Genomic DNA, 25,052 nt, shown 5'->3' with positions numbered 1-25,052 from the left:
GTCATTGGCCTATGACGTCATGAGTGAAACTCTGCACGGTGTTCAGATGTCGCAAAATCGCAACGCCCTCACTGCCAGAGGAACTTTCACAGGGAAATGAAACTTGCAGGATCTAATATCCATTACGAGTCTCACAACTTGTACATCTCCGATTTCTCCTCAAGGTCATATGAGGTCAGGTCATTTTCGTGACCTCAGCATTATAAGTCAATGGGGAAAAATGAAAATTGCAATTCTGGCGCTGGGAACGATCTCCAACTATTTCAAGCACACAGAATCGTGATTTGATGCGCTCCTTGCGCTTCTTGCAAGGTTAGATGCGTCACTTTTGCAATGGCAATGTTGACCTTGCATGACGTCATTTATGACATCATCAAGGTCATATTAGCTTGTCGTCAATAACTCCCGATCCAATTGAGCTAGCGAGTCGGGAAAGCCACCAATGGAGTCAGGAAGACATGCCGAATCGAATGATATGCGACATGATCTATTTCGACCAGCTTCGTGACCTGGGGGCGCTGACCTGACCATGACCTGAGGTCAACACCCTAAGTTGATCTAACCCAAACAAAAAGTATATCATTCAACGCGCCTGAGCAAGGCGAACACGATGCTACCAAAATCGCGCCTCTGCGGCCGTTTTTGGCGAAGTTAATCATCAAAAACTGAACCGTACCTTGGGGCACTTGACCTGACCTCAGAGGTCACCGGTTGACCTAGGACCTTAAAATCGGGTGGTATTAATCTCTGCGGCTCGTAACGGCGCACACGCTCTTTTTTCCGTGGCGCGATAGCTCCGCCAGGGGTGAAACGGCGAGGGACGCGGGGTCGTACCCGCCCCACCCCACCCCCCTCCGCCGGTGCGTATGTAGAAAACCAGTAGGTCCGGCGAGGGTTAAAGGTAGTGTGCCACCTTCCAATGATTTCCCATTTTATTTTTCCTAGGATAAGAAGCTTCTGTTTTTACCTAATATCGCAAAAAATCAAAAAATGGGCCTGGAATAGTGCCTTTTTTGCCTAAAAGTTTATCGCGGTTTTTCGATATGTATAACAACTGTAGTGGGCTGACCTGCAAACAGGCGTCGGCAACAATCGCGAATGCGGCGCACATGTGACAATAAGTAATGGTCATTATAGAGTTACGACGTACGGGAATGAGTTATCAGCTGTCTAATCGTAGACAACACAATGTCGAACTTAAACTGTAAGCCTGTATTGGCATTGTTTCTTTAATTTGGCTGTCGAACGTTAATTTATGGTTTGAAATATGATTTTATGTAAAATAATTGATATGAAACAGCCGTCTCTTAAGTTATGACCCCATTTCACCACACGCAAGTGGCAGAAATGACAATGATCAGCTGACGCATTTTTCTTGGCCGAAGTCAGAGCGCGCGGCCCGACGCACCACGCGTATTTGGAAATTCCGACCTCGACGAGCATCAGAAGCCACCTAACAGGCGTGTTCGAAACCGCAGGAGATGATGATGAACGGGTTTATCGAAACTTGATTGGATGAGCCTATCGGTAATAGCGATTTTGGTGTGTGCATTTATTGTTCATAGTGGTGTGAAATGTGGTTGGGGTACGACCGACAATCCGTCGGGGCGAATTTCGCACTGGGGTACTCAAAATTTGAAGAATTTAAGACGTTTCCATGAGTTTTGAAGGTATGGGTATGAGTTTGGGTAAGGTATGAGTTTGGAAGGTAAGGTAAGTTCTAAAAATCCGGGTCTCCTTATCCGGGTCATTAACTCCATTCCATATGGTCCAAAAAAGCTGGCACACTACCTTTAATACGGCCACTGCTGGTAGATAGACTGGCCCGCAGTACAGCTGGAGCCTGGAAGATAGACTGGCCCGCAATACAGTCGGCCCCTGGTAGATAGACTGGCCCGCAGTACAGCTGATGCCTGGGAGATAGACTGGCCCGCAATAGAGCCGGCCCCTGGAAAAAATCTTACAAGCCCCTTGTAGGAAAACCGCTGGCGCAAAAATGAGCATGCAGCGACGTGTAAAAATCGCCTCATATTTAGCTAGTAAGAGGGTACAAGCTTGTTTCGTTAGTAAATGACAAGCCCACGCCTCATAAACCGAGCACCCCCGTGTCAGCCCCTCGTTTCGTTATTCGGTACCTCGTTTGAAAACGAGGGCAAAACCAGCAGATCGGTACGCCGATTAGGCTCCTTAGCAGGACTCGCCTGGTAACCCAACCAGCTAGCGCCTGCTATTGCTGCCCAGTAGTAATACTAGCTCAATTGCGTCACCCCCCCCCCCCCCCTCCTTCTCCCCAGCCGCCCCTCCGACTGGTGGACGACCCGGCCAACGACAGCCACGACAGCGTGCCAGCCACGTTACAAAAAAACATACACAAAAATAACGTTTATTACTTATTAGCATACGATACAAAATATCTAAATATATGTTACAGGCAAAGTGAAAACTCGGGCATTTTGCAAAATGCCTAGGCAATTTGCAAAATGCCTGACCGGCCAGGCATTTTGTAAAATGCCCAGGCAGTTTGCAAACTGCCTGACCCACCAGGCATTTTGCAAACTGCCTGAAATATTTTCCCAGGCATTTTACAAAATGCCTGAAATCAAACTCGCACTAGCGACGATGTATAGGAAGGTAAGCATCATTTGTAACTGCCGCTTACAAAAGTTAATCGCTGTCAATGCGCACCAAGCGAGGGGACACTGCGTTCTCCGGGTAGCGCCGCCGAGTTCAGGTCACTGAGCCCCAGCGGCTGTCGGGTGCCGAGCACCGGGCGTGGTTTCGTGGGTTAAAATGCGCTCGGTACAATGATTGTACTGTTTCTAAGAGCTATTGGTGGCTTTTTGAAAATATAATGGGTGGAGTGGATATTGATCAGAAAAGAATACTCTTCCAATTTACGAAAATTTGATTGTTACACGTTTAGGAACATTATCAATCGTCTCCGCCGGAACAGTTGCCCACCAGGGCAGAATACTGGACATCGCAGCTTTTATACACACGGCTACAACTCCGTATACGAAAGGTACGGGGACGGTGGCTCAAGTCCATTCAGCGTTGGCTCCATCTCGACAGAATTGACGCAAGATGTAGGTATTCAGATGTCACGAACTTGATACGCGGCTGGCGCGGTCTTGTCCCTCCATGCCCCTCCTGAGTGCTGAATGGATGTAATTTGAACGGGTTCGGCACCAGGGCATCTGAACCAGGACACTCGGCATCTAAATCGGCCATCCTCCGGTATCTGAAGATTTTACCCTGAAGCTGAAGCCGCTCAACCTCAGGCTGCAACCCTGACTTACCGTCATCCATAAGTGGTGCAGCTGGATTTCGCCTAGACCCACCAAATCTGGACCATTCAGGACTAGAGATTCAGACTTTTTAATGATGAGGCCTTGAGGCGATATTAGCCGTTTTCACGACGGCCATCTGGTACACATTTGGTTCACATATGGTGCAGATTAGGTGCATATTTGGTCAAATTAGGCTCGGTGTATCTCTTAGTAGCTATCAGCTAGGGTTGTACTAATTGTTGATATGCCTCCTTTGTCATATTATCAGAGAGCATCATCGGTTAAAACACTGAAATAAATTCATAAAATAAAGATATTTGCTGTAAAAGAGATTAGGTGCAGATTTGGTCAAATTAGGTGCATTCGCCGGATAGCCCGTCGTGAAAACAGCTATTAGAGCTCTTCTTAGTCACTAACCGTCCCGACAAGTAGTTCTGGGCCAACAGCAGCTCAGAGGCGCTGCACCGTCGAGACGGTGAAGCACCCACTGGGCACTGTGGATTCTCGTTTGGGGCATGATGGGCTACAGAGGCCTATTTGAGCTTCACCAGGTGTCGCGGGGACAGACCACGTGGCCGCTGATAACTTGTCAGCGAGGTGCTGGAGAACACTGACGCAACTACGATGCAATACATTTCGGGACACAAATACAACATCCCGCAACAATTTCGTGACACCCTGTATTCGTGACCGTGGAATGTGTCACATATGCCCACAACACAATTGTGAAATGTGTTGTGGGGTCAGTCACAGTGGAACATTTATGATCAACGCCTGCCCTGTAGTCAACAAAAACGGTGGACTATATGGAAACTCAGGCATTTTGCAAATTGCCTGGCGGGTCAGGCATTTTGTAAAATGCCTAGGCAGTTTGCAAAATGCCTGGTGGGTCAGGCAGTTTGCAAACTGCCTGGGCATTTTGCAAAATGCCTGGCTGGTCAGGCATTTTGCAAATTGCCTAGGCATTTTGCAAAATGCCCGAGTTTTCACTTTGCCTGTAACATATATACATATTACAATATCATAGCGGAGTGGTGCAAAAGCTGATTCGAGTCACCACCAATAACATTCACAAAATAATACGGTTGCATGAGACACGATCGGGCACTTCCACGGGCTTTGACGCGACGGCACTTACAACAGGCGAGTGAGCAAGTTGATCCTGCCATGTCAGGTACATTGCGCGCTGTGCAGTCCATCAAATATTTGCCATACTTTGCAGATTCAAGCAAGTTTTTTTTTCTGGGCGAGGCTTACCAACAGAAATATCGCTGGCTTCCGGTATACCTTCATGCCTCAGTCTCCCACAACTTTAAGCAACTCTGCAAACAGAAAAGAAAATTGACTGCTGATTTTAAAATATCAGTGAGGATGGCTTTATTATCTACATCAACTGACTTTTGTATAAGATAAATCAATGTGAGGCAATCTGTGTAGCTTACACATTTGGAAAAAAGGCTAGACAGCAACTGAAAGAAAGTTCGTCTTCCAACAGTCGGAATTCAAACGAAACAGTGGCCCGCAACGGTCAAGGGGTGAATTCTATGACGCAACATGTGTTCAGAATATTACAAAATAAATAAAATGTCCCCCATTGCTACGTAAATAGCATACAATATAACGTACCTTCGAAATATCCCAGCCCGAGAACTTCACAACGCACCGTGCCACAACACAACCGCACCAACCGCCGGCAGCCGCAGAACTGAACAATGGCGGCCGGAAATGACGCCCCCGCGCCGGAAGTGAAGGACGCGTTTTAGAAGCAGTCTCAGACTCGTCGCTGCTCACCGTAGCAGGGATTTATGAGGCACTACCGAATCAAAGTCGTTTCGCCTCATTCGGCAACACGAAAACCCTACCAGGACTAGTCCGATGATGAGTTTCCGACTAGGTGGCGTGTGCGCAGGATTATGTTTAAAGCACGTGCATGGCGGTGCCTCATTAGCCGACATAATAATAATACACTGTAAAAAAATGTCACGAGCCAATTCTATGACAAGGGGTGGGTTACACGGTCGTCCATTGTACCTTGCTGTTATATATAGGGACATTATCAGCCTGAGGGTTGTTAGTTAAAGAGTGGCCTCGTGAAACAATTGGTTACAAACGGTAACCTAATAACTTAAATGCTTCCCTAACACCCCTTGCTGCTTATCAACAGATTTCGCGCTGTGTCGGAAAACTACGCATAGTCTCATAATTAAATCCGCCAGAAGCTTGTTGCATGCTAGTTACATGCGTGTTTTATTATCGTGTCATATTATTATTATGTCGGCTAATGAGGCACCGCCCTGCACGTGCTTTATATAATCCTGCGCACACGCCACCTAGTCGGAAACTCATCATCGGACTAGTCCTGGTAGGGTTTTCGTGTTGCCGAATGAGGCGAAACGACTTTGATTCGGTAGTGCCTCATAAATCCCTGCTACGGTGAGCAGCGACGAGTCTGAGACTGCTTCTAAAACGCGTCCTTCACTTCCGGCGCGGGGCCGTCATTTCCGGCCGCCATTGTTCAGTTCTGCGGCTGCCGGCGGTTGGTGCGGTTGTGTTGTGGCACGGTGCGTTGTGAAGTTCTCGGGCTGGGATATTTCGAAGGTACGTTATATTGTATGATATTGACGTAGCAATGGGGGACATTTTATTTATTTTGTGATATTCTGAACACATGTTGCGTCATAGAATTCACCCCTTGACCGTTGTGGGCCACTGTTTCGTTTGAATTCCGACTGTTGGAAGACGGACTTTCTTTCAGTTGCTGTCTAGCCTTTTTTTCCAAATGTGTAAGCTACACATATTTCCTCACATTGATTTATCTTATACAAAAGTCAGTTGATGTAGATAATAAAGCCATCCTCACTGATATTTTAAAATCAGCAGTTAATTTTCTTTTCTGTTTGCAGAGTTGCTTAAAGTTGTGGGAGACTGAGGCATGAAGGTATACCGGAAGCCAGCGATATTTCTGTTGGTAAGCCTCGCCCAGAAAAAAAAACTTGCTTGAATCTGCAAAGTATGGCAAATATTTGATGGACTGCACAGTGCACAATGTACCTGACATGGCAGGATCAACTTGCTCACTCGCCTGTTGTAAGTGCCGTTGCGTCAAAGCCCGTGGAAGTGCCCGATCGTGTCTCATGCAACCGTATTATTTTGTGAATGTTATTGGTGGTGACTCGAATCAGCTTTTGCACCACTCCGCTATGATATTGTAATATGTATATCTTTAGATATTTTGTATCGTATGCTAATAAGTAATAAACGTTATTTTTGTGTATGTTTTTTTTTTTGTAACGTGGCTGGCACGCTGTCGTGGCTGTCGTTGGCCGGGTCGTCCACCAGTCGGAGGGGCGGCTGGGGAGAAGGAGGGGGGGGGGGAGGGGGTGACGCAATTGAGCTAGTATTACTACTGGGCAGCAATAGCAGGCGCTAGCTGGTTAGGTTACCAGGCGAGTCCTGCTAAGGAGCCTAATCGGCGTACCGATCTGCTGGTTTTGCCCTCGTTTTCAAACGAGGTACCGAATAACGAAACGAGGGGCTGACACGGGGGTGCTCGGTTTATGAGGCGTGGGCTTGTCATTTACTAACGAAACAAGCTTGTACCCTCTTACTAGCTAAATATGAGGCGATTTTTACACGTCGCTGCATGCTCATTTTTGCGCCAGCGGTTTTCCTACAAGGGGCTTGTAAGATTTTTTTACAGTGTATGACACGATAATGAAACACGCATGTAACTAGCATGCAACAAGCTTCTGGCGGATTTAATTATGAGACTATGCGTAGTTTTCCGACACAGCGCGAGATCTGTTGATAAGCAGGAAGGGGTGTTAGGGAAGCATTTAAGTTATTAGGTTACCGTTTGTAACCAATTGTTTCACGAGGCCACTCTTTAACTAACAACCCTCAGGCTGATAATGTCCCTATATATAACAGCAAGGTACAATGGACGACCGTGTAACCCACTCCTTGTCATAGAATTGGCTCGTGACATTTTTTTACAGTGCACACATAATTAAAGGCCGTTTTCACGACGGGACTTTCGCGGTGGAACCTATTTGATACCTGGAAAGTACCAGCCCTACAACTTAAGAAACCCTACAACTGAAGTATTTTGCCTTCAAAATATTTTTAAGAATTGTAATTTATAATCCAGGCTATTTTCGCCATTAACTTGCTTATTTATATAGAAACAAATCAATTTTCGGTTCAAGTAGCCCACCTTTCGACTATGAGGGATCAAATCAGTCTGGCAACTAAGGACGTCAAACCCCTTGAGACTCCACTTTTTTGCGATAATTTTTAAATGCGTCAACTCTCGTTGACAATATTCTGGCAATGTGTGTTTCAGAACCTGCCAAAACTTTTATTACTAAGGTATTTTGACGCCAAACGATTATGAAAGGTACTCCTCATTCACTCGTAATGTTAAATTTCACGGAACGAATCTGCTGTTTGGGTAGAGGCTACGCGCTCATGGGGCGGAGCCACGTAATGACGTCAGCGCTAAGCTCCGCCCTACCCCTCCGGCGCTCCTTGCCCGGCGACCGGTCACTCGCGTCTCTCGCTCCATTCAGGCCAGGCTGGCACGGTCCGCCGACATCAAAACAACGGTGCGTCAGCTGATTATTGGTCCTCCGATTCAGGAGAAATTATTAACGCGGGAACGCCGGCGCTAAATAAAGGCGGTAGGATTCACGGCTTCGCATGATCGTGTGCAATATTTTTTTTATGGTATCAAGCGAGGGGTATTGCTGGAGTTTTGCAAATAAGTATTTTGTTCTCAGTTTGGCTATGCGATCGTGAACACTTTATTTTCATAGATACGATATTACGATATGAAACAGGATAAACAGGCCAACCCAAGGCTTATGTAGGCCAACCTTAGACTTCGCATAGCCATAGACATTGCGTAAGCCCCGGTCACACATACACGACGCACGGCCCGCGCACCAAAAATTCATTCATTTTGGCCAGTGCGTTGTCCTGCGCAGTGCATTCGTTACTCGTTCGTCTAGCGCGCTGGGCCAACGCTATCATGCGTCGTCATTCGTTGGGTGCGTCGACAATTTTTGTGCATGCTCAAAAATGTGCGTTGAGCTCGACGCACGAAGACGAACGCCAGACACACGCGGAGCGCGTTGGACCAGCGCCAGATACACGCGGAACACACGCTGGGCATTCGTTGTATGCTCGTCGGCTGATGCGTCGCGAACACCAAGCGCAGACCTAGCGTGCTTCTAACGCATGTCTAACGGATAAAAGGCGTGGTAAACGAGAGCTGAACGAGTCTGTAGCGCGCACATCGTTCGTCTGGCGTAGGTATATCCCATTGTACCAGGTCCCGCGCACCTCATTTCTCCCTCTACCTTTAAAGGTGACGCCCGCTGCGTCATTGTGTGAACCATCGGAAAACATGGAGGATCCTGAGAGACTGCGACTGAAATACGAAATCGCGGTGCTCCAACATAAGCAGACCCTCATGGAGCTGGCACTTCACCAAGTCCAGTCCATCAAGAGCAGGAGGAATGAAAGAGGTAAACGAAGATTCTGGGTCCGACCTTGGATCGGTAGGCGACGGCAGTTTGGGCTCTATGACCAGCTACTTGTTGAACTCCGTAACGAAGACCAGGCAGCGTTCAAGAACTTCATGCGGATGCCCCCTGACATGTTCGACGAGCTGTTAACCAGAGTGGGCCCAAGGATCACCAAGCGGAATACAACCTACAGGCAGGTGTTGCGAACTGCAACATGAGACGCCTTCTTCATTTTCACAATATATTGAAATAAAAACGAACATTCATACTTGTGCAATGAAAATATTTTTGACGTCTGACCTACAATCGATGGCAAAGGTCATTAGCCAAAAAATTAAGGTCGCGAGACAATTATAGAGACATTTGAAAATTTAAAGGTCTGCTAGGACGGAGAAAAACTAATAAGACATCCATTGCTCTTTGCATAAAATAAGACGATGACATCTGCAGAAATAATATAGAGCGAATTGGAACGAATGAGTGAATGAAGGTGAGCATAAATAAGTGAATGAATGAATTGATGAACGAATCAGTGAATGAATCGGCAACATCCCGGCTTCTCTAAATTCGTTTAGACACTAGACACATAAATGACGATCCATTCACACAGTAATATCACTCGTTCTTCGGTCGGTCTCCATATCAGCGTTTCATCACGGGGATCAGATCCAGTACGATCAGCTTCCTGGCCGGGCGGTGAAGGATCCCGTGCTTCGTTTTCACTAGGGCAGAGCGGACGTGACCGTCCTCAGCGCGCACCACTTCCAGTACCCTTCCTCTCGGCCACAAACCACGTGGGCTCTGCGGGTCGACAATGATTACTACGTCTCCGGCTTCAATGTCTCGCTCACTTTTGTTCCACTTTGGCCGTTTTGCGAGCGTTGGCAAATACTCACGAACCCATCTCTTCCAGAAGTGCTCTGACAAAAGTTGAGCGTGTTTCCAGCGCTTCCGCAGGTCGATGTCGTCCTCGGCAGGTGTCCCATGGGGATAAGAAGGAGACGGCCGCCCGATCAAAAAATGGAACGGCGTCAGGGGTTCTTCATCATCTGGGTCCACCGGTACATGGAACAGTGGGGTGGAGTTCAAGATCTTCTCGACCTCGCATATCACCGTGCTGAGAACCTCAAACGTCGGCCGTCGCTCCTTCAATATGACACGGAGCGTTTCTTTGACCGTGCGAATGTTGCGCTCCCAAACTCCTCCGGCTTCAGGATCAGCTGGTACATTGAATCTCCAGGTGATGCCGTCCAAGCTGAGTTGCTTGGTAATCTTCTGATGATTGAGACGCGCGAACTGATCCTTTAGCTCCTTGTTCGCTGATTTGAAACTGCTTGCGTTATCTGTCCACAGCGTCTTCACGTTCCCTCTTCTTGCTTGAAACCGCGCTATAACCATCAGGGTAGCGTCGGTGTCCAGTCTCTCAGTGAGCTCTATGTGTACAGCCTTTGTCGCCATGCACCGGAACAGAGCTCCCCAGATCTTGCCTACGCCTCGTCCTTTCCTGATCTGCATCGGACCGAAAAAATCCAGTCCCGTCGCACGAAACGCTCCACCCAACATGGTGACTCTCGGCAGGGGCAGAGGTGCCATCTGCGGTGCTGCAGGCTTGGCCTTCCTGATCTTGCACAGCTGACACTGAGAGACGACCTTCCTGATCTCCCGTGCTGCCTGTGGCACCCAACACCGCTGTCGTAATTCAACGAGAACGGCGTCGTGAGCGCGGTGAGCCATCTTCTCATGGATGTGCTGTATTAACAGACGTGTGTACAGGTGAGCGCGTGGTAAGATGGCTGGAAATCTAGCAGATGTACTCATTTCCGGAGATCGTCTTGTCCTTGAGTCTAGGCATATCAGCCCATCCATCAGTGTGACTGTCAGCGCTGACAGAGGGCTCTTGGGATCCAGGGGAATGCCGGCCTTCAGATCGCGCAGCTCGGCTGCGTAGACATCTTGCTGAGCCATTTTCATCAGCAGGGCTTCAGCTTCGACTTCCACGGACTGGCCATCTTCTGCTGTAGCTTTGATTCCATATTGCCTTTTTGCACGATTTCTCCATCTCAGGATCACCGAGACGGTCCGAACTGCTGTACTCCACTTTGATAATCTTGACAGATCTGGCATTGCAAGTCTGATGTCTGGAACTGGGGACTGAGCGGCATCAACCGTGAATACAAGCTTGGTCTCCGGATCATCTTGCAGAATATCTTGAGGTGATGAGTTCAGTTCCTCTGGCCACGTGTCACGTGTTTCACGCAGGAAATCGGGACCTGTCGCCCAAAACCCGTCTGGATGCAGGTCACGCAGCCGGTGACCCCTCGAGCCACCATCAGCTGGATTCAGCGCTGTCGGTACGTAGCGCCACTGCTTGGCCGACGACCTGTCGAGAATTTCGGCCGTCCTGTTGCTCACAAAGACATGGTATCGTCGATCTTGCGCTTTGATCCACGCCAAAACGTTTTTGGAGTCGGACCAATAGGTCACAGCCGTCCAGTCGAGGCGACTTTCCTTCCGGAGCGAGCAGACTAGTCTTGTCGCCAAGACGGCTGCCTGGAGCTCTAGGCGAGGGACGGACAGCGTCTTCAGCGGCGCGAGTCTGGACCGTGCTGCGACAAATGTAGTGAAGACTTGAGAGTTGGACGTCCACTTGTAGTACACGACCGCAGAAAATCCGTCTGTACTCGCGTCACAAAATGCGTGTACTTCTACGGCAGTGATTTCGGCATCTTGTCGAAAATAATGTCTGGGCATGTCTACGGAGCTGATGAGAGCTAGCTCACGGGTCCATTCTTCCCAAACTTTCCTGTCTTGTCCATCAGGCTCGTCTTCCCATCCTTGACGTTTTGCCCACATGTTTTGCAGCGCCTTTTTCACTGGCAGTAGCCACCCGGACAGGTAGCCCAACGGATCGAAGACGGACATCACGACTGACAGGATATTCCTCTTCGTGGGCGTCGGAGTCGTCCGTTGGGCACTGTATGTGATGACGTCAGAGCTGGGCTTCCAGACCGTGCCGAGGGTTCGTTGTGAGTCGGTCACACCCAGTGTTACATTTTCTTCGAGTGATGTCTCGTTCACCGACCCGTCCTTCACCACTGTCGCAGAGTTTGAAGTCCAATCACTCAGTTCGAACCCTCCTTGAGCCAGGGTCGACGTCATGTCTTCAATGAATTTGATCGCCTCATTTTCCGTGTTGACGCTGTATATGATGTCGTCCACGTACGTACAGTTTTCAATAGCGTCCATCACGTGTGGAAGTTGGCTTCCGAATCGTTTGCCCGTCTCCCTGAAGCAGTATCCAGCGACAGCCGGTGAAGATTTTGCGCCAAAGATGACGACTTGTGACTCGTAAGTGTCCACTGGTCCCGTCCGGCGGCGTCCTCTCCATAGGAACCGCAGACAAGCTCGATCCTGGTCCCGCACGAGAATTTGCGAGAACATGGCCTTGACGTCGGAAGTCACGGCGATTGGCTTTTCACGCCATCTGCAGATGATTCCAGGAATGGAGTTGGAGAAGTCCGGTCCTCTCATGAGATAGTCGTTGAGACATCTGTCCTGACTCCTCGCGGCGGCGTCAAGAACCAGTCGTACCTTTTCCGGCTTCATCTTGTTAGTGACTGCTAACAAGGGAAGGTACCATGTGCGGTCAGTTTCTTTGGCTGCCTCTTCCGTGCTTAGTCTCCGGAAGTGTCCGTTTCTTATCATTTCGTCCATTTTTTCGTACACCAGTTTGGCTGATTTTCCATCTCCTGACTTTTCAGTTTTGTCCAGTTTTCTTTCCAGAGTCTTAGCTCTCCTCTCAGCCATCGTCCGGCTGGGAGGAAACACGGCCTGCGAATCTCGCAGCAGAATGGGCGCGACCCAGCGCTCTCCATTGTGGAACACTTCTTGTTGAAGAGTGGACTCTGCTCGGCGGTCTTCTGGACTGTCAGGTGTATCTTTGTCGTACACACAGCCAAACGACTCAGTAGTCCAGCTGGCTCGAAACGTCTCGTCCAATAGGGTGCAGTCATCTTCATGCCGCCGGATGAACTGCACTTGCTCGTCAGTAACAGTGACAGCGGCCAGGGCCCGCCCTGTCACTGTCCAGCCGAGGAGGGTCTTCTGCAGCAGAGGACCATTTTTCGTCGTTCGCCGCAGCTGTCTTGTGGCGATGAGCTCAGCGTTGTCCATCCCGATGATCATTCGAGGAGCCTCATCGAGATAAGGTATCGCCATAGTTTCGAGCAGGGGATACTTTTTAGCGAGGTCCGTCATAGTCACTGGGCTTCTGCTCAGTTCCAGCTTGTTGATGGCTACGGCATCCTTCAGCTCAAACTCGTTTCCTGTTTCGACGCTGCTGACGAGGAGGTCGAGTTTTCCAACTTCGTGCTCTGTGACGCCGGTCATCGTCCTAATTCTCATCTTGTCCGGCTTCGTGTCAAGTCCCAGTTCTTCTGCCAAATCACTCTCGATTAGTGTCAGGGAACTACCTTCGTCTAAGTAAGCTACGCACTGTCTTGTGACGCTCGGTCCGTGAACACGTACCACCACCGTCTTCATCAGCATAACTTTACGATCGGCGTTCACCGTGCCCACTACCGCTGTCGTCTGCGGCTTGGTGTGTAGCAGAGCGTGATGTTTTTCTTTGCAGCCGTCGACGCCACATGGCAGTTGTCTATGACACTGTTGTGTGCGATGTGACGTACTCAAACACCGCACACAGACGCTGTTTGACTCGGTCCACTTCCATCTCCGGTCACCGGTCAGCTCGTGGAAAGCTTTGCAGCGCGAAATCCAATGGGGCTGCTTACAAAAGTAACACGAGACCTGCGCGCGACTCCGTGTTCCTTGCCCACTGGGACTGGTTGCGTCTGACGCGGCCACACGACCCACTTCAGCAGCGCTGTCCATCGCGTAACTCTGCCTTACTTTTCTGGGTAGTGGGCGTGGCTTCCGGGTAGGTTCTCGGCTGCCGGGCTCAGCGCGAACGGCGCTGAATTGCCGGTCTTGAGCGTGCTCCTCCAGAAAGTCACAGAAGGTGCGGCAGGTGACGTCACCGTGTTCGTCCGCATGCTGTCTTCCGTATGAGCCCCATGCATGCTGACTGTCCAGAGGCAGCTTCTCTACGAGCAGGCTGATCGTTCGAAAGTTGTTCATTTCGTTTTCGCTTCCCATCGATTCGAGGACTGCTATCGCGTTGTATACCTCTGTGCTGAAGCGAGCGAGTTCTTCAACATCCATGACACTCATTTTTGATCGTTCTAGGAGTTTTCTCGTTACAGCTTGAGTTACGCGCAGTTTGTTTCCGAATCTGGAATCTAAGACGTGTAGAATGCGCGTCAGAGAGACTCCAGCCAGGAGGGCACCGTGCACGGCATTAAATGCCTCCCCTTTCAGCCTCTCTTTGAGGTGAGACACGATTTTGGCTTCGGAAAATAGGCCGCTTTCCAGTGCCTCGTTGACTTGCCGTTTGAACAGTGGGTAGTGTGCCACATCACCGTCAAAACACAGTACATCTAGCTTAGGAGCCTCAGTAATCGTGATATTCACAGGCTTGTTGGCTTGTTGGCTTGCGTTTCCCAGGCGAGCGGGACGCTCAGCTCGGCTCGAATCAGCCACTGACGGACCGATGTCTTCACGATTTTCAAGTGTGGTAGATGGCAAAATGTTCGACCTCTCCTCGTTTGTCTCCTCTTCCTCTTCGAGCACAGCCCTTTCTACATCATGTTGGGCTCTCAACAGCTCCAGCGCTCTTAAGTTTTCTTCGTGTTTTCTTTGTAGTGCTTGCTCCTGCTGTAGTTGTCTCAATCTTAACTCAGCAGATCTGCGTGATGAAGCTTTCGACGACATCGAGACTGATGAGCAAACACTCATGGCCCCGGCTTCATTGATGCTCTCCCGTTCGTCGTCTTCGAAACCATAACGAACTGGAGCGCGTCTCACTCTGTCTCCTCTTCTCGGAGTGGGAACCGGTGTACGACTCATGGTTGTTCAGCAACAAGTTTAAGCAATATTTAAAGTCATCGTTTACTTTAATTAATGCTATGCTGCGATTACAACGTGACGTGAGGAACGATAAGTCGATGTTACGTTACTCAGAAGAATAGGAATTGTGACGATTCGAAGTGTAAATCTACATTTACGTTACCGTAACGACATAAAAATATTTTCATGAAATGTTGCGAACTGCAACATGAGACGCCTTCTTCATTTTCACAATATATTGAAATAAAAACGAACATTCATACTTGTGCAATGAAAATATTTTTGACGTCTGACCTACAATCGATGGCAAAGGTCATTAGCCAAAAAATTAAGGTCGCGAGACAATTATAGAGACATTTGAAAATTTAAAGGTCTGCTAGGACGGAGAAAAACTAATAAGACATCCATTGCTCTTTGCATAAAATAAGACGATGACATCTGCAGAAATAATATAGAGCGAATTGGAACGAATGAGTGAATGAAGGTGAGCATAAATAAGTGAATGAATGAATTGATGAACGAATCAGTGAATGAATCGGCAACAGCAGGCACATGATCCCGGCCTGAAGCTAGCCCTCACTCTGCGGCACCTTGCATCTGGGACCAGGTATCGCTCAATGTCCTATGGATGGAGGGTGCCTCACAACACAATATCTCAGATCGTTCAAGAAGTGTGCCAGGCCATCATTGATGAGTACAAGGATGAGGTGATGAAGTGCTCCACTACTCCTGAGGAATGGCGTGCAATATCTCTTGAGTTTATGAAGAGGTGGAACTTTCCCCATACGTGTGGTGCACTTGATGGCAAGCACATCAACTGCAGGTGTCCGCCGAACAGTGGCTCACTCTACTACAATTACAAAGGGTTTTACTCCGTTGTCCTCATGGCACTCGTGGACGCTGATTACAAGTTTATCTGGGCAGACATTGGCGGTATGGGATCAGCATCAGACGCTCAGATCTATAATGCCTCTGAGCTGAAGGCGTGCGTTGAAGATGGAAGTCTCGGCTTCCCTGACCCTGATCCTCTTCCCAACGACAACCAGAATGTGCCGTACTTCTTCGTCGGCGACGACGCCTTCGCCCTACGACCCAATATGATGAAGCCATACAGCCTCCGCGGTCTGACGCCACAGGAACGCATCTTCAACTACCGGCTTTCTCGAGCTAGGAGGGTCGTAGAAAATGCCTTCGGCATCTTGGCCAACCGCTTCCAAGTTCTCCTGGGTACGATGCAGCATCATCCTGAAACCGTCAAGCTCATCGTTACGACATGCATGATCCTCCACAACCTGATGAGGAAGCGGTACCCAGCACTGCAGAACCAGCAACTTGATCGTGCCGAGAACCTGGCGAGTGACTACGTCCCAGGAGCGTGGAGAACTGGCCTTGACTTGAAGGACACTCGCATAGTCACGGGCTGCAACACTTCCAGCAAGGAAGGAAAGAAACAAAGGAACCTGATCAAGCACTGGACCAACTCCGAAGCCGGTTCAGTACCATGGCAGGACAGGATGATCTAGACCCCCGCCACAGTGCGCATGGATGCAGAGGGATACGATACGAAGACAGAACCCGTGCCTAAGCGGGTCGCAGCCGTGGGTGGATTTCCACTCAGCATGGGCGCGTGTCCGAGCTCCAGAGCTAGTGTCCGGACGTGTTGAGGCGGTGGATGAGCGCGTGCCCCGGCTGAAGGGTGGGTGTCCGGTCGGATTGGGGCGGCGGGTGTAAGCGTTTGATATCGTACTGTTATCCCTGGGTGTCCCCTTCGAGTGCCTCGACGGGTACCCCAACTCTCCCCAATATATTGTGCATCAATGCGTGTTAAATAAACATGAAATGAAGTGGCATTTTTTGGTGATAGTCTGTGATAAACAACTATATATCGAAACATTTTTTTTCAAACATTTTTTTTTTCAAAGCCATGAAATCCGGTTCCAGCACCTGACCGGCAGCGCACCAAGTTGAATGGGCCCAGCATCAGGCCCAGCAATCATATTAGAGCCCGGCATCAAGTCCGGCAGTATGTCCTTTTAGCAGTAGGCTGTTCATTCTGAGCCAAGCATGAGCTCAGCCGCTCGCGTTCAGGCGGTGAAAAAGACCTGCCGGGCCCGATTTTGGGTCCAGCGGCGGGCCCGTGGGCTCGAACTTGACATCACCAATGGAGACCGAAGTTGTGCGTTATGCTTATACTGTCTCCATCTGCCATCATCATTGTGGATATGCGGATATATGAATACCGTGTGTGTTGTGGATAGGTACGTATTAGAAATGTCAAATTTTCCCCGTAATCTGGGCCCGGCACGGAACCGGCGCCGCACGTTTTTTGGATGGACCCAGCATCAAGCCCAGCATTCATCTCTGGGCATCGCTCATCTCAAATCCAGCATCGAGCCCGGGAGTATATCCCTTTAGTATGAGACCGCTCATGCTGAGACCAGCACGAGCCCAGCAGCCCCGCGTTAGGACAAAGCAAACTGTTTCAAACAAAATTAAAACTATTACATCCAATAGCCAAAGTGAATTACGTTTATTGAACAAGAATATAACACAACATATGAATGGTGCCTCCATAACATCACGAAGTTTACATTTTCCATCTCGGCTTCTTGGCCCTATTTCAGCGTCTCGGCTTCTTAATCACGTATACAAACTACGCTGTAATTCGTGAAAATAAAGCAGAAACTGGGACATCAAAAACGCGAAGGACAATGACACAATGTCATACTAGAACGCGGCAAATGAAGCGCCTCATAATGGCAAGAGATACAAACTCGTACAAAAGAAAAATTGAACAATGGCGCCGCCAACCTGTACCCGTACATTCACACCTGACGCCATCCAACCTCAAAACGCAGCTGGCGCCGCTAACTAGTACAGAAGGATCCTTGTACTCGCGTAGCATTTGAGCTACTCATGAGCTCCTGTCTCACCACTGCTTCCCATCACCAGGTCAAGTGGAGCATTCACTTCCTTAGATGACCCCTGGCACGGGGCCTCAGACGTATCGAACAGCGAGGATATACCAGAGACGTGAGGCAGAGACACATGTGCCCGGTCCCGCTCACAGTCTTCCTTGCTGGTACTCGCCGCATTTGTGTCCACGCTGGGGGTGAGTACTCGGAGAGCATCGCTGATGGCTGTAGACACGCTGTGCTGCTGTTGCTGCTGCTCGAAGTACTGCCGTTGCTGCTGGGGGAACTGGAGTGGACCAGGGCGCTGCTGCTCTTGCTGCTGAGAGTGCTGTTGTTGCTGATAGGGGAGCTGTAGTGAACCCGAAGGAGAGTATCGCATCTGGTTGGTCATGCTGGTTTGGCACATCTCCATGTCGCCGCGGTTCTGGAACCGCCTCTGTGACCCAATTACTGGCCTGTTGCTCTCCCACAGTTCGGGGACTCGGTGCCAACGCTGGGCAGACTTGGGAGTGGACGATAGAGTGGGTGCATAGGTGGGTTCGTTGCGTCCTCCCTGCCAGAAAGACGGCGGCGCCACATATGGAGGCTCTTCCTCGTCACTGTCCTGCATGACAGCTTCCAGAACCCGGCTGATGCCCATGCGCGCCCTCTTGAACTTCCGTTCTGACAGGTTCAGGAGTGTCCCCTTGACGAAAGTCCCAAAGACTTCTGCCTGAGTCTGGGGTTGCATCATCTTCTGCTGCAACTGGAGTACCTGCTGACCGGTCGCCTGCAGCTGCCTCTGCAACTCCGCCAAAACAGCGTCTTCCGAGTGTTTACCCCCTCTTCTGCTGCCTGTTGGAGCTTCCTGAGACAGCCTCTCTTCTGCGTCCGCCTCTGCGCCGATCCTGGCGCACTCGGCCTCAGTATCCGAGAGATCACCAGTGCGTGCTTGAATGACGTCCTTTACCTGCAAATATGAAACCAGTAAGACGCCGTGATCGGCGTGGACGCGACGGGTTTCGGTTTTTCTTTCATACGGGGTAGAAGGGATCGTAACATTCAGCAAAGGAGTCCGCCCATCAACTGAACATCTCGATTCGGAGGTAAAACGTAAAGCGTGCCCAGGGTCGCTCATACTCAGTTTTCTAGACTATTCTAGGAAAAACAAAATAATATTTCATGTTTATTTTAAGTAACGGAAGCGATAGCGCTCTCTCGTAGTAACAATTAAAATAACAGGTAAAAATATATGGGAGGTCAAATCTAGGTGGTCTTGCAATAGAGCAAAATGTCTCACGAAAGTGAGGTCACTATTGCACAAAACGGAGACGAATAGCAAAGTGACTCGGCAAGCGCAATATTTTCCGTATTAGGCTGGGGGTCAGTATTCATTTTTAAGTTGGGGGAGGCAGGGGCGCCGCCACCAGAAAATTGCCTACCCCCAAATTTAAGTTTTTCCTCTGATTTCGGCCACTTAATTTAAAAAAATGCCAGTGCAAAAAAAAAAACACTATTTTTAAGTGCAATTTCCCGTCAAAGTTGAAGGGACGCCGCCCACGGTCTCAAAGTTAAAGGGCAACTGCCCCGCTGCCCCCCCTCTCCTCCCCCACCTTTCCCGGGCCCATGATGTTACGACATGGAAACATCCCAAACATTATTGTTAAGCCAATTAACAGTTTCATGCCTTATTAATATGTTAATGCATAATGAAAAATAGCCAGAGGCCAAAATGAACACAAACATATTTTCTTGAAATATTGGAGCTGCAGTGATAGCAAGGATAGGCTAACACAGAAATATAAATAGTCTTACGTAAAAATATTTTTAAAGGGTCTTTACAAATAGTCTTACAAAATGTAGGTACTTGCAGGCACTTACACTGTTAACTGGCTGTGGCCTGTGGTAGGTGATCCTTTGGAGGAACTGGAACTTCTGCAGAGTCCACATCTCCCTCTCTGTGAAAGCCTGTTGTCCGGACCCGGACTTGGGCAGTTTGTCCAGGCGCGTGAAATTGTCTCTTACACCTTTGAACCACCCTTGCAGTTGCGAGACTTCTTTCGACATGACTTCTGCCTGCTTCTTCCATGCAGCCTCCTTCAGGTCAGGTCTTCTGTAGTGCGTGGCCTTCTTATTCCACAGCATTTCGTTCGCCTCCAGGAAGGTGACCATCAACTCCTCTTCCTCATCTGAGAGCTTGTAGTCCTTCTTTTGCCTCTTGTTTTTTACCATTGTCGACGACTGCGATGAAGTCGACTCTGTCCGTGAGTGCGTGGGGGAACCCTTCCGTGAAGAGGGTGGTGATGGAGATGGATCCACTTCCAGGCTGGGCAGCTTGTCTTTGAGCTGACGACCTGCACGACCACGGCCGCGGGCGCCAGGATCAGCAATGGCTTTGCGTCCCTTTGCCTTGGGAGGCATCTTGACATCACCTCAAGAGGACCGATGAGGATGTGCCCTCCTTTGCGTCCAACTCTGATATGACAGCAGGCAAGCCGGGCCACTGCGCCGCTGCCAAGTGCAGTTCGCTGGCTGTACGTTGAATGCGCGGTGCACGCGCGGTCCATGCGTCCCGTGCGCTAGCAAGCCGCTGTACATCCGTTGCGTGTGCGCCCTTATTGCGCTCTGTATTCGCTGCGTAGGTGCCCTGTATACGCCCGGCGCGCTGGCAACGCGCTCGTAGCGCGTTGCGCATTCGCTGTCAACTTACGATTTCCTGTGAACTTTTGACAAAAGTTGGTCACACTACAGCGCACGACGACGCACTGGTCTTTTTGCAACGCGACGGCCTGCGCGGGCCGTACGTCATGTATGTGTGACCGGGCCTGTAGGAAGGTACTCGCCGATCGTACCACGATACCACGGACAAGATATCAGAATTTTGGGAGTTTTGTGTCGCTGAAATGTATTTTAAGTGCTAAGAAGGAAAATAATTCAATTTAATGATGTCATCATGGACAATGGACATTTAGCCATTCCAAGCATATAATTTGCCTGGCTTCGACAACCAGATAGCCAGGTTTATTTCGAGAGCTTCTAAAGAGGCAGTGGATTTAATATCGTTTCTATTACATTTATTTGATAATCCTACATATCAGTTAACCGAATCGTTGATATCGAACGTGAGACAAGACAGCAATGAGCAGTGGGGGGTTCATGCAACCATAATCATGTTTCCTTACCACAAGTATCAAAGCAAAATCAAAAATAGCTACCTATCGAATTCAAATTTCACTGGAACCTCACCTGCATGGATATTAAGTGAAAGGATCTTCATACATCTGCACGAAAGATACATCTTGATCCACTCATCTCAATCTTGTTTTTCTGCATCCAGGGCATGCAACACTTCTGGTCAAGACCGTATATAGGATATCGCTTCTGGTATTTTTGGCACCACACTCGACTGCTGAGCTCAAATGCAAATTGCAATCACGGTCATAAAATACTGAATATTGAATCGCAATGTATATTCAGTCGATGTACCCCTCGTTCGATGTCTCTCAGACGACGAAGATTGTACGTCGTCCGGCCAATCCCGTTCTAGATCAACGGGGGCTCGGCTGCAATTATGGAATGTGATTGGCCGTCTGGCGTAGAATCTTTGTCGTCCGAAAAACAGCGAACAAGAGTAATGTCGCTACTGCGCCATTGTTGCATCGAATTCGCCCCATAGAAGCACGTGTTAACTCTCTCCCATAGGGCCCTGGGTAAACTCTCTCCATAGGGTCCTGGGTAAACTCTCCCCTTGTCTATTTTCTTTAAACGGGGATAGTTTGGACAACAAAATATTTTCGACCTCATAAAAAATAAAACTTAATTTTTGATGTACCTCATTGATGCAAAACATCAGAAAAACATTAGAAATTAAGTCAAAGAAACCGATTGTTTATAAATGGACAGCTGACGGCATGCCTCCCGTGTCCCCTGGCTTGAAGCTTCGGCTCCGTGTTACCTTAGTATTCTATGACCGTGATTCAGGCTTGATGGTGGGCGGTAGCTGGTAGCGCGGTAGCGGGCGCTGATAGATGGCATTTAGAGCAGATGGCGCTGGTGGCGGGGCTCGAGTGTGGCCGAGCGCAAGCCTCTGCCCGGGCCTGAATTGACCTTAACATTACGAGTGAATGAGAAGTACCTTCCATAATCGTTTGGCGTCAAAATACCTTAGTAATAAAAGTTTCGGCAGGTTCTGAAACATGCATTGCCAGAATATTGTCAACGAAAGTTGACGCATTTAAAAATCATCGCAAAAAAGTGGGGTCTCAAGGGGTTTGACGTTCATAGTAAATACCCGGCTTCTGTTTCACCGGCCCAGCGCTGCGCGCTCTCCCCGTGTGGTGGTGCCCGGGCGCATCAAATCCGCCGCCGCCTTAGCAGTGACCTTGACCTCCGCCGTCTGCTGCGGTTCCAAAGCCAAGCCAGCGTGGAATTGGAGGAGCTCAGTCACCCGTAGCTGGCAGCTCAGTACATTTCCTAACCAGTAAAACGCCATTTGGGCGAAGAACGAGCGAGCGAGATAGTGAGCCCTGCACGTGCGCAAGGGCGAGAGGGTACTTCCAACGGGGTTGTGCAAAACACCCTTCTAACCGGTCGCTAGCGGTGTGCTAAATTTGAACGCAATCGGCCCAGCCGTTCCTGAGATCTGGAAGCGGCATTCTGCACGTGCGCACGTGCAAGCGGGGTCCAAACTGACTTTTGCACGGCACCCTACTAACTGGTCCCCAACCGTGTACCAAATTTGAGCGCAATCGGCCCAGCCGTTCTCGAGATCTGGGAGCGCCCCCTGCACGTGCGCACGTGCAGTAGCACCCCAACCTAAACACATGCAGATGAATTATCTGGTGGAGACCTAACTGTGTACCGAGTTTCAATTCAATCGGCCCAACCGTTGTGCCGTTACTGAGGTTGCAATTTTGGGGGTTCTTAAAAAATGTCCAACTTTACCACGCGCCACGTGCGGTGGTTGGCAAGAACGCATGGTGGCCATCACACCACATAACTTTTACGTTCAAGTGACATTCAGTTAAGAAGACCGCTTGTCAATCGGATGTCCCGTTCCTAAGATATTAGCTTTTGAAAAGCGTTCCCACGGCCGCTCATACTCAGGATTTTCCCTTAATTCAGTATGAACTCGCTCGCTCACTGCGCTCGCTCGCCCGTAATCATTGTAGGTACTAGCATTAGACGGCAGGTACTTAGCCGTCTAATGCAGGTACTCATTGTAGGTACTTAGATTAGACGGCAGCGGCTACGGCGGGGTCGCCGTACTGTCAAAAACGGATATGAAAACTGTGACCATCAAACCGAGCACATCCCCGCACCCCGGCAGTCTCCTGGAAACTCGGTGGATGTTGTTCAAGCTGGAACGAAATCGCCAGTTAATTGTTTGCTCTGTGTACCGGCCGCCCCGACAGACCGATGCCGCTCTGCGAGCTGACTTTTCGGACCTCGAGACGCAGTTACAGCGTGTATTAATTGATTTTCCCAAGATTCCATTTATGATCTGTGGCGATTTAAACTGTGATATGTTGAAGGAGGAGAGTTTTCGTGCGCGTGTACACCTCAGTGACTTTTTATCGAATTATTCTCTTGAGCAGCTTGTAACCGTTCCAACGTACACTTCCGGCTCGTTGCTAGACGTCTGTATCGTTAAAAATAGAGAGCTTGTGCGTGATTGCTCTGCATCCTTTTGCCACTTCAGCCCACACAAACTCCTTCGTGTGTCTATTAACGTCCCGAAACAACGCAAAAATCCTACAGTTGTTCAATCCCGCTCGATCAACCGTATAGATGTCGATGCCCTGAACTCTGACCTGATGTTTGCCGATTGGGAGGGCGTGTTTAGTGCCACGAACGTAAGTGACCAGTGGGATGCTTTCCTGACCGAATTTCTGCCGATTTTTGACGATCACGCACCTATAAAGAATATTACCATCCGTAATCCTACAGCACCACCAGTTACCCCCGCCACACTTAAAATCATGGATCAACGTCGTACCGCGTTACAGCAGTTCGGTAGAAAGTCGGAGGTTTACAAAGACTTGAACCGAACTGTCCGGGCCGCAGTGCGACGAGACCGACGCGGCGAACTTCACAGAGAGATTAGTGGGCGGGGTCCCAACAAGGTGTGGAAAAGTATTAGGTCGGTTGTGGCTGGTAAGAAAGACGGACCTAGTGTTCAACCTGATGTATCGGCTGACGTTTTAAATTCTTTTTTCGTTTCTATGGGTCCCCGCGTCGCTACAGAGATCCGTGACCAAAATCCAGTTGTTGAGCAAATTGGCCGTTTGCCGCGTGTCGTAACCGGTAGATTTAAGCCCAGACCTATCTCTCTCGGTGAACTCGGTCACACCGTTTTCAATATGCGCAATTCTGCCGCCTGTGCGTCTGATGGCGTCTGCATTCGCATGCTGAAAACCGCTTTCCCATCTATCGGTGACGTTATCCTTCACATCATTAACACTTGCATCTCAAGGTCCGATATCCCCTTTCATTGGAAACACTCTATAGTTCACCCCATCTTCAAGTCTGGAAACCCATCTGATCCCACTAATTTTCGACCTATCTCCTTAGTACCTGTCATTATGAAGGTGGTCGAGCGAGTCATTCACAAACAGCTCTATCGCTATCTCTCCCAAAACCATCTTCTGGCCAATACCCAGCACGGTTTCCGACCCCGGCACTCAACTGAGACAGCACTTCTGTCCGTCAGTGACCAAATCCTGGCCGCCACCGATAGGGGGGATGTCTCTATGCTATGCCTTATTGATTTAAGCAAATGTTTTGATGTCATCAACCATGAGTTATTACTCGCTAAATTGGCAATGCACGGCATAGAGACATCCTGGTTCGCCGCTTACCTCCAGCTGGTCACACACAGAGTGTGTCATTGAAGGACGAGTCCGGTCGCCGGGTATTATCACAACCTCTCCCCAACTCTATGGGCGTCTTTCAAGGCTCGGCACTCGGTCCCTTACTCTTCACGGTATTTTCCAATGATCTATCACTTTATTCTGAGGATGCAGCAGTCTTCCAGTACGCTGATGATACTCAATTGTTGGTGAGTGGCCCTTTAAACGACCTTAGGGGACTCATCTCGCGCTTGGAAGCGTCACTGGCGTCTCTCGACCATTGGTTCAGTGCAAATGCTCTTAAAGTAAACACTGCTAAAACTCAGCTCATGGTTTTCGGCAGTCGGCAAAATTTGAGAAGCATACCTGCTTTCACCGTTTCTTTTCGCGACACCAAACTAGTGCCATGCAAGCAGGTGGGCAACCTGGGCGTTATCTTCGACGGCACCCCGTCCTGGGACGCGCATGTGTCCGAGCTCAGTCGCCGATGCACGGGTCTCCTAATTGGCCTCTCCCATG

The 25,052-nt window shown here is 49.4% G+C and overlaps 1 protein-coding gene across 1 annotated transcript in view; it reads left to right on the top strand.

Moving 5' to 3' along the window:
* The window catches only part of LOC122378726 (limbic system-associated membrane protein-like), an 88,479-nt gene that overhangs the window by 21,768 nt on the left and 41,659 nt on the right, over positions 1 to 25,052 (top strand). The window lies entirely within an intron of this gene.

Source organism: Amphibalanus amphitrite, unplaced genomic scaffold, assembly GCF_019059575.1.
Source record: "Amphibalanus amphitrite isolate SeventyFive unplaced genomic scaffold, NRLGWU_Aamphi_draft 000064F_arrow, whole genome shotgun sequence".
NCBI classification, from domain to species: domain Eukaryota; kingdom Metazoa; phylum Arthropoda; class Thecostraca; order Balanomorpha; family Balanidae; genus Amphibalanus; species Amphibalanus amphitrite.
This window is presented reverse-complemented; position numbering and strand designations above follow the sequence as displayed.